Raw genomic sequence first — 13,860 nt, 5'->3', positions numbered from 1 at the left:
AAGGTTGTGCATATTGAAATATACTAAGCTCTGCGGATGAATTAGATACATGTATACCAGTTTAGCTTTATTTTGCTACCCAAAGCACCTTGATTAACTATTTATAAGCATACTGTTTTCTGAAATGTACTGATTTCTGTTGTCCATCTGTTTATCTGCAAATTTTTCACATAACTTCTTAAGAACCACTGGGCCAATTTCAACCAATTTACATTTAAATATGCAGGGGACTTTTTATGCGCCAGGATCGATAGATCCCGGGCGTATATTGTTTTTGTCCTGTCTGTTTGTCTGTTTGTCTGTTTGTCAACTTTAACCTTGGCCATGACTTTTGAACAATAAGAGATAGAGACTTCATATTTGGTATGCATACTCCACAAATAAAGTCCTTTCAAATGACATCAAGGTCAATGACCTTGTGACCTTGACTGTGACCTATATGCTAAAAATAGCTTTTTCCAATGTTTGTCAGAACTTTTTAACCATAGGAGATAAGGACTTCATATTTGGTATGCATACTCCACCGATTAAGTTCTTTCAAATGACACCATGGTCAATGACTTTGTGACCTTGACTGTGACCTATATGCTAAAAATAGCTTTTTCCACTGTTTGTCATAACTTTTGAACCATAGTAGATAGGGACTTCATATTTGGTATGCATACTCCACCAATAAAGTCCTTTCATACGACAGCAAGGTCAATGATCTTGTGACCTTGACTGTGACCTATATGCTAAAAATAGCTCTTTACACTTTTTGCCATAACTTTTGAACCATAGGAGATAGGGACTTCATATTTAGTACGCATACTCCACTGATTAAGTTCTTTCGAATGGCACCATGGTCAATGACCTTGTGACCTTGACTGTGATCAATATGCTAAAAATAGATATTTTGAACTTTGTTGCCGCCGGGCGCATAGTGTTTCACAAACACATCTTGTTCCAACATAAATTTTCTTCTCAAGAACAGCAAAGACATTTATTGTCCCCATTTTTGCTAAAGGTAGGGTACATTAAATCTCATTTGTTTGTCAATCTGCCCATCTGTCACAGTAAATTTAACCTTGGTCATCATGGTCGTATATTTTGAATGAGAAGAGATAGGACTTTTATATTAAACATGTGTATTAGTATTAAATGGGACAATACCATTCTAAATACATTATGATTTTTATTACCCATGACCTTGAAGTTTGACCTAATTTCATAAACAAATTAATTGCTTTGAATTGATCATTTTGAAAGATAAATAAAAGGGCATTCATATTACCTGTGATAAGACCTTTCCAAATGTATCATGACTTTTTGACTCTGTGACCTTGACCTTGAAGTTTAACTTAGTTTTCATTAATGTTGCATTTCCTTTTCATTGAGAAGGGATTATACTCTCACATTTCATTAACAAAATTTCAAAAGAGTGAATTCTCCCAAAAGAGGATAAGACCACTGTTTAAAACGAAAAAGGAGTTCAGGGAAGACGGGGCTTTTTCCATATAAAACGTCATTTTTCGACCCTCATTTGACCCCCAAGGGTAAAAGCAAAATTCCAGTACCTAACTGCACATCTGCATGACCCCACCAACCATGTCCCAAAAGATGATTAGGCTTCTGAGTAAAATGTAAGAGGAGTTCAGGGAAGACGGAGCTTTTTGCTTAAAAAACGTCATTTTTCGACCCCCATTTGACCCCCTGGGGCAAAATCAAAATTCCGAAAGCTTACTGCACATCTACATGACCCCACCAACCATTTTCCAAAAGATGATAAGGCTCCTGAGTAAAATGTAGAAGGAGTTTAGGGAAGACGGGGCTTTTTGCTTAAAAAACGTCATTTTTCGACCCCCATTTGACCCCCCGGGGCAAAATCAAAGTTCCGAAAGCTTACTGCACATCTACATGACACCACCAACCATTTTCCAAAAGATGATAAGGCTCCTGAGTAAAATGTAAGAGGAGTTCAGGGAAGACGGGGCTTTTTGCATAAAAAAACATCATTTTTCGACCCCCATTTGACCCCCTGGGGCAAAATCAAAATTCCGAAAGCTTACTGCACATTTACATGACCCCGACAACCATTTCCCAAAAGCTGGTTAGGCTACTGAGTAAAATGTAGAAGGAATTCAGGGAAGACGGGGCTTTTTGCACAAAAAAACGTCATTTTTCGACCCCCATTTGACCCCCCGGGGCAAAATCAAAATTCCGAAAGCTTACTGCACATCTACATGACCCCACCAACCATCTTCCAAAAGCTGGTTAGGCTACTGAGTAAAATGTAGAAGGAGTTCAGGGAAGACGGGGCTTTCTGCACAAAAAACGTCATTTTTCGCCCCCCATTTGACCCCCCGGGGCAAAATCAAAATTCCCAAACCTTACTGCACATCTACATGACCCCACCAACCATCTCCCCAAAGATGATTAGGCTTCTGAGTAAAATGTAAGAGGAGTTCAGGGAAGACGGAGCTTTTTGCTTAAAAAACGTCATTTTTCGACCCCCATTTGACCCCCTGTGGCAAAATCAAAATTCCGAAAGCTTACTGCACATCTACTTGACCCCACCAACCATCTCCCAAAAGCTGGTAAGGCTACTGAGTAAAATGTAGAAGGAGTTCAGGAATGACGGGGCTGTTCGCATAAAAACATCAATTTTCGACCCCCATTTGACCCCCTGGGGCAAAATCGAAATTCCCAAACCTTACTGCACATCTACATGACCCCACAAACCATCTCCCAAAAGATGATTAAGCTACTGTGTAAAATGTAGGAGGAGTTCAGGGAAGAAAAGTGTGACAGACGGACGGACGGACGGACGGACGGACGGACATGAGTAACAACAATATACCCGAACTTTCTTTAGAAAGTGCGGGTATAAAAATAAAGTAGCATCAGCTGCCGTGATGGAAGACAGTATTTTCTCTACACGGCTCCCAAATGAAGCAACAATCTTTACCGCCGAAGCAAAGGCAATTCAACTTGCATTTGAATATATAAAATCTTCTAGTGAAAAAATATTCACAATATTTTCGGACTCGCTCTCTTGCTTACAATCTATACAAAATAAGAATATTGATCAACCTTACATTTTAGATATTTTAATTCAATATTATCATTTGGCGCAACAAGGTAAAACAGTAAACTTTTGTTGGATTCCGAGCCATGTCGGAATCCCTGGAAATACTAGAGCTGACAGTGCTGCCAAAAATGCACTTCAACATCAAATTACTTTATTCAAAATTCCTTACACCGATTTGAAATATCTCGTTAAAATTTATGTTAATGCTCTTTGGCAAATCTATTGGAATTTTTGTGACGAAAGTAAGCTTTACGCTATTGAAAACAAAGTTAACAAATCACCTCACTTCGGTCTGAAACGTCAGGACGAAGTAATTATATCAAGAATACGTATTGGGCATTCAAAAATTACACATGAATATTTATTGAAACGGGAGTCACAGCCAGAATGTATATCCTGTGACTGTCCGATAACTATAAATCACATACTTTAAGAATGTTCCGATTTTACACCTATTCGAAGTAGACTTTTTGGAAGTATAAAAACAATGTATGAACTTTTTACAAATGTTCATGTTTACAAAATTTTAAAATATCTACAAGAAACGGATTATTATAGTAAAATTTGAATAAAATCTTGAAAGTAATTTTAATTAGAAATAAATTAGCATATATGAATTTATTTTATCAACAGTTTATACACTATTTTTAACAGTTTATATATTTTTAAAAATATTTAAGTCCGTCGGACGGGACGTTAAATGGTGCCCCGTGTCAAGGATGACAACCCCCTTGGCACGCAAAAGATCGTTTCTCTGGAGTTCGAAAAAGAGTAGGCTCATTGGGGGCCGCCAGAGAAACCAAAAACTTTACTTATCCATTAACCTTATAGTCCGCCGAAATATGGCTGAAAAATTGCCGACTCGGCGTTAAACAATATCAAATCAATCAATCAATCATGTAAAAAGCAAGAAAGGTATAACATTAAAGAATGCCGGCCAAGTTCTCCAAATGTTTGAAAGGATGAATGGTGTCAACATTGACAAATTTAATCCTGTTCAAAGGGTCAGTAGACTTCTTCCATGCAGTGAGTGCGTAGAGCCAAACAGAAACTTTTTAAAAAGTATCCATCCCAACCCCAAGAACAGCAAGAGCTATTCGACAGAAGGTTCTAGAATATCTAGAATATCTAGGTTCGAGAAGATCTAGAATAAATTAGGTAACAAAGTGCTCTACATAGGTGAGAAAATTGCCCTAAATATGTCTACCATACGAACAAAATCGATTCTTATGGTGCTCTTGTTGATTCCGCTGTTGAAGTTATGGTTGCATGATTCGAATTAGGGGATCGAGGGATAGCATGACTGAAAGGCACAAAGATTTTCAGAGATGATTATCGAAGAAATACCAGTACCACAAAACAAAGCTTATGAGAAGTTAATAGAAATGGGGAGAGCAAGACATCTCAACATCTGGCAGGATCATTCAGACATCCTAAACCAAAGCTATATTACCATCATGATCAGCACGTTATATGATACAGCTGCACTTCTAACAAACGAAGAATTCAAGAAAAAGCATCCAGAGCATCCACTTACAGATGTGCAATCAATGTTTGAGAAGCCATTCCTCTACATCCTAGGCCAGTAGAAACATCAGATCTCCTATATATCGACAAGAATTGAAGATCTGGAGAGTCTGAGACAGCCCATAGAAGAAATTAAGTGCTAAGGTATTTTGCTGGGATGCCCAGCTAGGGAATTTGAGGCAGGTGGGGTCATTTTTCGTTGCCCTCTGAATAGACTCCACGCAAAATCTTCTAGAACCTTTTCATCTTTTGATAGAAGCAACCTGGTATTACAGGACGTCTGGTTCATCAAATGTTACTTTGAGAAAAATAGTCTGGCCCAGTGTTCCCGCTTTCCTCAAATGTCCTATACCGCTACTGCTGTACATTGGGCGTCTTTCATCCGAGAATATTTCCACAACACCCTCCGCCATCGCAAATTTCAATGCACAGGGGAAACCGACGAGTCGCTTTTTGGAGGGCGCGTTAAGTTTCACAAAGGCATCCCAAATCTTTGTTTGAAGGTGAGTAACCTCCTTTTCAACTGTTTAATTCCAGTATTTTTTTTTTTAACTTACACGTGTAAAGTATGCATTTTCATTTTTAGCCAGACTTTGTTTCAGCAGGAATTTTTGTTATATTTTTAGATATGAATATATGGTCGAACGAGATACCAACAGCATCGTCTTGATCCTGTGTCAGACAGAAGTGAGGAGACCCTGCTTCCAATTATCAAGAGACACATAGAGAAACGATTTATAGTGAGGGTTGGTCGGCATACGGCCCTCTTAATCTCAGATACATGCACTTCAGAGTTCACCACAAGTATTCTTTCAAAAAAGTCAAACATAAACAAACAAATGAAGAGCATTGAAAATGCCAAAGACCATTTCAGACGGATGGCCGGAACGAAGATCACGCAATTGAGGGCCATCTAGCCGAGATCATGTGAAGGGCAGATATACAAGGGATTCTTAGGCCAACTCAAGTCTTATTTACACCCTTGATGCACCACCAAAGCACAACAACACAACGCCACTGCTTGACACGTGGACAGGGTTGGCAGAGGCATCAGATTGACAATTCAATTCCTGGGAAATTAAGTCTGGTATCTTTTGCATTATTTGTAATAGGCATATTTGATATTTTCTGCAGTTGTTAGAAAGTTTTATTTTGCTATAAAATAGATAAGTGTTTGTACCGTACGGATCTCTGAAATAATGCATATAGTTTAACTTGAAATAACAACAACTGGTAAATCAATCTAGAGGTACTGTGAGCAAAGAGCTCACTAAATGATACCCCTGCCTCCCATATGAATATAATGGGAGTGTCAATGTTTTGTTGTGGAAAACCCAAAATATTTAATAAGGATTCTGTGAAAGTGTCATCAAATTTCATTCCGTGGTATAAGAGTTGTTGCGGATAAGAGTGATCTCTCTTGTCGCAGTAAGTGTTGGCTCAAAAAGATTAAAAAAACAGCTGAAAAACATCCCTCACTGCTCAATTGCTCTGAGTACCGAATATAGGTATGAATTTGCATCCCTCCATCGGCAAGTGGTTGCGTCCACATCTTCCAAATGATTCTTATATACAAGTATCCCGTTTCAAAACACGATTTCAACCATTATTCCCACGTTTCGGAAAATTTTAAAAAGTATCGTCATTTTCATACTTCCGAGATGAGTAAAACATTCTGGATAGGGGCCTTTATCAATAAACAAATTATACACATGTACATTGAATTTTAACATTACTGCAAATATTCGTCTATGCCGATTTAAATACAAATGCTTTAAAATATTAAGAATTGTATAGAAAAATGGGGGGAAAATACAAAGATAAGCATTTGAATTTAATGCTTATATCGATTTAAACGACTTATTTTGATGTGTTTGTCAATGCACAAGATATAATTTAAGTTCTTAAATGTTGTACTTTAAAATCAGTTTTAAAAAAACAAGAAAACATCTAACAATAGCACAGTATATAAAGAAGTCGAGGATTTTCATATTATCATCTAAAGTACCTTAGAACCTAAAGAGGTGTGTATTTTTTCTCATGTACTAGTATACGGAGCATTTTTAGTTAAAACTTTTAGACGCAAGGATAAAAGAAAATTGAAATCGGATTTGAACAAAAATGAATTCCACCTTATGGCCTGCCTCAACGAAGAATATGCTAAAATTTCAAGCATATGTAATAAGTAGTCTATATTTTGCTTATTGCTCGTTCCTTTCGAGAATTTTCACTCGTATGGAGACGTTTCCACTTAGCGATGGATTGATTAATTGTGTTGTGTTTTACGCGTCCCTTTCGAAGATTTTTCATTCATCTAGAGACGTCACTATATACCGGTGAAGGGCTTCAAATTTTGACCTTAATTCTGTGCTCAGGGCGTTAGAGCGGTGGGGGATCTTTATCGTGTCAACTTCTGTCGTACGGGGCCTCGTTCGTCAAGGTCTCATCAGAAGGATCCGGAACTTTCACTTCAAAGTGCTCAGCGCAAGACGGAAGAAGAAATAGTTACTATCCATTTCTTATCGACTTAAATCATTGGCAGTTGAGAAAGGAACTCACGGAACGAGTGTTCTACGTTCTGATCTCACGTTAACGGTTCTTGCCAATGGAAGGTTGTAGATGAATACTTGACACTTAGGGCCACTGAGCATTGAGAGAACTTTTTGTGCCAGCACCTACTGCAATACGAGCTTCGATTTATCCGGTGTCACATGAAGAAATTGTCTCCCTGTCCCACAATGAGGTTCTAACCCAATCACAAGGCTTAACCTTTTACTTAAGTTTAGACTTTTAAATATAACCACATCGCCACACGTAGGGAGACATCCTTAATTTGTGATTACTATTAAAATTTAAGATATTGCATGTATTTCCAGGAAGAAAACAAAGATGTTCATCAAGATTTTAACCACAATATCCTTGTCACGCTTTGCTTTCCTAATACTTCCTAAAGGTATAATCTAAATTTGAATTATTCTTTACCTTTTTTTTATTTGTTTGTTAAACGTTTTTTTCTTGTAGTAGTTCATTTATATCTTATATTATTTATAAGAAATTCATTATTTTTCTTCATATTTTAGGATCTGATGCACTTGATTGTTCTGTCGCTGAAATACGCAATTGTGAAAAAGGAAGCTATCCGAAATATTTTCCTCAACTTGGTTTGAAACCATATATTTGCAGGTATTGCTTTCTCTTCTATAGTATCTAGCTCAATAGGTGCCTTACACACACTTTCGCCACCCGGGATCTTTTTAATTCCCCATTTTCAAAAGGTGAGTTTTTTCCCCTGAAGGGAACTCTTTTACTGTGTTTAATACGCATGCGCTATAAATAAAGTCACTTCCGCGGACGTTCTTGATGTAAACATGTTTATGGTGTAATGCATCTGTCATATGGAAAAATGTTATTGTGCTTGTGAATAAAAAGAAATCTTAACTGATTCGTATTTTTTTTAAATTGCCCACTCATAGTCTCTTTCTGGATTTGTATTAATCTGTGTAGTACTATAATAAGGTGCTGTGTGCCCCCCCCCCCTTTACAAAATAAAAGAAAGAAACAAATTACTGATAAAATGCTGATACGTATTCGAATAGGCCTATTAAAAAAAAAAGCTAATAAGCTAATTTTCGGTAGTGGATATTCTGCAGACGGCTCATCATTATTTACAAAATGTGCGGAACAAATTTTTAGTTATAAAGTTTTTTTTTCTATTATACGTCTCTGTTTTTAAGAATTAATCTAGCCTGCTGCTGCCATATTTTCTTTGTATCTCTAGGAATTTTTTGGAGACTGATGATTACCTCTGAAATTGCTGCATATACAGCAGTACTTCGTCTTCCGCGACCGATACCAAGAAACTGCGTTTTTGCTCGATTGTATGTCATAACATAGAACTTTTACTTTTACAAGAACACATTTGGTGACAATTAAAGGCCTATTTCATTTGAATTAACAGTGTTTCTAGAATTTTTTATTTGTAAAATAATTGATTCACCATATGTAGTATTAAAACTTTGAATAGAATTCTAAATGAATAATTTAATCTCATGTCCTCATGTAACGAAGAAAGACTAATTAAAATAGCATTGACCTGAATTCGTGTTACATATGTCGTATAAAGTCTGAGCTGCATTTAATCAAAGTTTTAGTGTAGGATCTAAGCATATGTACATGTATATTCCCGAATAAAATACACATTTTGTTTTAGATCAGAGAATTGAGAGCAGAACTACGAAATTGATACAATAATTTCCTAGCGTATTTCTCGTTAATTAACGGAAAACATTCTTTTCTCAACTGTTATTTATTTGTTAAAAATCCTTTCAGTGTAAGTACATGTATTTATTTTTATAAGTTATTCTTTTTTGCAAAGTGTGTAAAAAACAATATGTGAGAGAGAGAGAGAGAGAGAGAGAGAGAGAGAGAGAGAGAGAGAGAGAGAGAGAGAGAGAGACTCATGTAGCCCCGTGTAACTGACATACATGTACATCTGTGAAAAAATATATGTACCGTAATTTTATTGAAATCACAATTATAGTAATTCTAATAATTTTCAATTTTCACAACTATGGTTCATATTCAACTGTTCAACCTATTTACATATTCGTTCTATGTACCTGTACGCACGGGGGGGGGGGGGGGGGGTCAAGGACCTTAGCCCCACCCCCACTATTTTCCCAATATGACTTTTTCAAATGAAAATGTTAAATGATAGACAGGTTGCCAACCCCCCCCCCCCACACACACACACACAGTTAATACTACGGTAAAGTTATATAAGAGAAATGTAGTATTGTATGCCAAGGAACTGGTACTGAAATAAGTAGCTTTTTCAACTTTGGGCAAGGTTTTTCTTTGCTTGTCAACTTTTCAAGGTAAGAAAAAAATATTTCTTTGGCTACCCCCCCCCCCACTTTTAAAGATGATGCTTCGTGTCTGGCTAATTCGTATAGCTTTCTAGAAAGGGGGGGGGGGGGGCTAACAGACCTTTTATAAAATAATTCATTATCTAAAAAAATGCAAACCGTTTCCTTCTTTTAAAATTTTTAAATACAGTGTGTAAGTTGATCACTATTTTGTTGGATTATCGTAATGTGTAGTCCGCGGAAGTTAGGCTAGTGTAGAAGAGTTCCGATTTTGAGGGGAGATAACTCACTTTTGAAAATGGGGAATACCATAATTTTATAAAGGGAATTTGCCATGATCAAGAATTTTGAACATGTATGCTAAAATTAAAGTAACTTTATTAATTTTTGTGTTTTCTTGGCAACCATTTGTTTTTATAACTGCCAAAATGTGATCTATCTGTAATTAATAACTTTACATTTTAAGGGGTTAAAGTTTTTCAAATACAAGTCAAAGGTAAAGTTCAAAATTATTGGTACCAGGAGGTAGGTCTTTTCACAGGCGATACACCTAAGAAATATAAAAGCCATAGTACCAACAGTTCAAAACCTATGGCCAAGATTAAAGTTTTGGATTTGGGGAGGGCAAAAGTGGGTGAAAGGTCAAGATCACGAGGTCAAATTTGGTGGTAACCAAGGAAAGGCCTTCTTACAAGGAATACACCTGTAAAATATGAAGACATAAACCCACCCATTCAAAACTTATGGACAATGTTCAAGTGTTTGAGGGCAAACAGACAGACAGATGGACATGGCAAAAACTATATATTCAAGAATCTGCGAATACTGGAGCATAATAAATGTTTCTTTGCTGGTAAGGATAGGCTCAGGCCATCCTTAAAAATTGTTTGTTTGGAATTGCCGCCTGGAGGGTTTCAGACACAGGAGGGAGGGAGGGAAATTATTTTTTTTTTTAATTGAAGATAAATCATAAATTTTTGATAAAAATCTCAGAACAAAAATACCTAATTTTACATAGATCTGACACTACATTTCAGTGTTTTGTATGGTGCGTGTGATACATGTAATGAGCAAAAAAATTGATTAAATTAAAAAAAATCTTCCTACTTTTGGTCAATAAAATTTTTTCAGGAGGGGGCATTTCAATGAGGCGGGAGGCAATTCCAAACAAACTATAATTTTATTTTGGCCTCATAAACGTAAAACTAGCACTACTGCGCCACGCAGGTATGACGCTGAAACATACATGTACTAGTTGACTTTTGCGTGAAGCACAGACTTTTACAGGTGACAGTGTACTTGGGCATTTAAACCTGTATCATGTACGGAGGTTCAGAATTGATAATAGGTAAGGAAACCTTTCTAGTTGTCATAGGTATAGTGTTAGTGGCGTTAACATGTGAAGGCCGGGAGTTAAGGGTAGGGTGGTTGTCACTCTCTTCTACGGCAACTTGTTTTTGCATTGAACCAACCCATTATTATCGTTTAAAAAAATGTCCACATTTATATTGTAAAAGAGCTTCCGTACATTGTTCTATGGTAACAGTAAGCCGTCAACTGTAGAAGTCAATGCTTATTGCAAAAGTAAAGAAATGAGACGGGGATAATCTCTGTATCAATACAAAATATTATGTGTAATTACAGTGGAACCGCAAAGCATATGGAGTGTATAAACCGCGTCACTGATTATTGCAAAACAAAGCCCCGACTCCCACTCGATGTTATGAGCATTGGTTTATATTCCACAAACAAGCTTGAACAACAACGAATCAAATACAGATGTGGTAAGGAAAAAAAACAAGCACATAATATTCAAAAAAAAAAATACAAAAACTATTACAGGATTGTTTTTCCCATCCCACCCCCTTTCACCCCATAGAATATAATAGAAAATATGTTTTATTGCAGCCACAAACAATGGAGGAGGGGGCCACAGCACTACAACTGAAAAGACAATTCGGAGAGGGAGCAAAATTACCAGTGGGGGAGAAGGCCAAAAGACTAGTCTCATCGTAACTGCTGTAGCCTGCCTGTCTGCCTTGAAATTTTATAATTAATTTCCAATATTAAACTTATTTTAAATAAAGAATTAAAGCATGTTGAAACGAGTTAAAAGAAACACCGAGACGGAAAAAGGGAAACATTAAACAAGGTCGGTTTTTGTAGACATGTACATATTTTTTTCAATTCTTTAACATATTAGGTTTCAAAATATTACAGATTTCAGAATCTTAATGAATGTACTTTAAGGGGGCAAATAAATGTAAAATAAGCAAATTCACGCAGGGGGAATAAGGAAGCATACAAAATACTCTACCTTGGCTAAATCAGTGCTGCATTATGACGTCATAGTAGGCAAGATGACGTCAATTTAAGAAATCAGTTTTTCATAATATTGGTATTTAGCGATGTAATTTCACTCTAGAGAATGATAAGAAACGTGTAAACATTAAAAAAAATAAAATTTTCTTATTTCGTTTTGATGTATTCTGTCATTTTGATTAAAATCTACCACCGATGACGTCATATTTGCACATCAAGTAAGTTGGAAATTGATCATGTCGTGTAAAGAGAATTTGGCTAAGACGGCATGTTCAAAGATACGTAAAATGGAGTTTAAAAGGAAATATCGGAAATATTGTGTATAATTCATTTGGAGTTCAATAAATTAAACAGATATGCTAATTTATTTTCATCGATTACATTCTCTTTCGAAGACAGTAAGCTATATCACGTATCCCGGTTGGCCTTACGACCGTCATTCTTGACCAAAAAATGCAACGGAACAACAATAAGCTGGATATTTGAAAACATACGATTTGTACAGATTGAAAGTTTGTGTTTTGACAAACTTGGAAAGTGCTGCTAGAATCCCGAGTTAAGCATGGTTGTACGAAAAATCTCCATTCATGTGTATAAAATTCAAAGCAAAGGGTAAGGTTTCGTGCGAATGTGTGGAATAAATATTTTACGGACAAGATAGTTGGATTCTAGCATCACTTTTTAGACAAAATGGATGTTTTTCAGCTATATTACATACTCAAAGAAATTATCAAACTGCGGGGTATTGTTGTTCTGTAAGACTTTTTATTCAGGAAAATTTTGCTATTAATAGAAGTCACGTGATGCCGTGGCGGTGATGCACGTGTTTGCGTTAGACACGCTTTTATCTGTATGCAATAGTAAATACCAATTTAATTTTATCAGTGGTTTTGGTAATTTATTAAACTAAATTTTCTTCAAAAAGTCTAAATTTCCCGAGAAATTACTTATATGCTTCCTTAACATACCTGCGCAAAGAATCCTGGTCTCTCGCTTTCGGTGCCTTTGTGGCTGAGATGTCATTTTTATGGCATGAATGCGCTTTCACAAAGCCTTCAAAGGTTACCATCACCAATGTTGATTTTTTTTAACATTTGGTCAAACATTAATGTCGGGGGTCAGAAAATATAGCAAGTTCGGAAATATCTTGTCACAGGTACTGCACATCTCAACTAGCTACTGTGAGCAATGAGCTCACTAAATGATACCCCCTGCCTCCCATATGAATATGATGGCAGTGTCCTTGTTTTGCTATGGGGAACCCAAAATATGTCGGATCAAAAAGTAAAATAGGTGTACATTGGCATTATGTAATATAGATTCCCTGAAAGTCTCATCAAACTTCATTCAATGGTTAAGAGAAGTTGCAGATAAAAGATGGGTGCCCCAAAGCATAAGACGGACTCACGGATGAATAGACAGAAGGACGAACGGACATCCCATTTACTATATGCTCTCCCGCTTTTCAAGCAGGGGGTATTATGAAGTAGAGTGCATTTAGAGCCATACACCTTAGTGTGGATATTACTGTCTTATGACAGCCTCTAGTTTTCACATTTTGATGTCACATGGAGCAAAACATTACATAATACCTTCTATTTATAGAACATGTACGACTATATACGACTATATATGTAACTCTGATCTGAATTGTGGTTTTGTAAATAGATAGTTCACAAATTTTTGATCGCCTCTTATATTTCCATTACACAGGTACTTGTGGACAAGAACCCCCCCCCCCCTGATATTCAACCCAGGGGCTTATTTGACATTTTTTACACAAATTATATTTATTACACTTATTCATTATGTGTACAATATAAAAGTATGATAACATCCGAGAGAGATGATTACGTAAGGCGAAAACTCTCGGACGTTATCCTTAGAAGTGAAACATTCTCTATGCACTTCCGTTGCTTTTACAAAGGGAAAATTCAACAGTCTGACTGGAATGCTGTTTATGGAGATATTCTGGGATTTTTACGAGATCCAAAACTAATCCGATAGCATGGACAAAGGCCGAAATACATGTAGAGACGGTGTGAATCGACATTTTAGGTTGAAATGAAATAA

At 36.5% G+C, this 13,860-nt stretch overlaps 1 long non-coding RNA gene across 1 annotated transcript; it reads left to right on the top strand.

Annotated features, from left to right (window-relative positions):
• The first annotated feature begins 7,474 nt into the window (after positions 1–7,474).
• Positions 7,475–11,171, top strand: LOC134279938 (uncharacterized). Its single transcript, XR_009994792.1, has 3 exons — positions 7,475–7,550; positions 7,678–7,780; positions 11,110–11,171. It is a non-coding gene; the product is annotated as an uncharacterized LOC134279938 (long non-coding RNA).
• Positions 11,172–13,860: the final 2,689 nt, after the last annotated feature.

Source organism: Saccostrea cucullata, unplaced genomic scaffold, assembly GCF_032062105.1.
Source record: "Saccostrea cucullata isolate Sc308-1 unplaced genomic scaffold, CSIRO_AGI_Scuc_v1 ctg7063, whole genome shotgun sequence".
NCBI lineage: Eukaryota > Metazoa > Mollusca > Bivalvia > Ostreida > Ostreidae > Saccostrea > Saccostrea cuccullata.
This window is presented reverse-complemented; position numbering and strand designations above follow the sequence as displayed.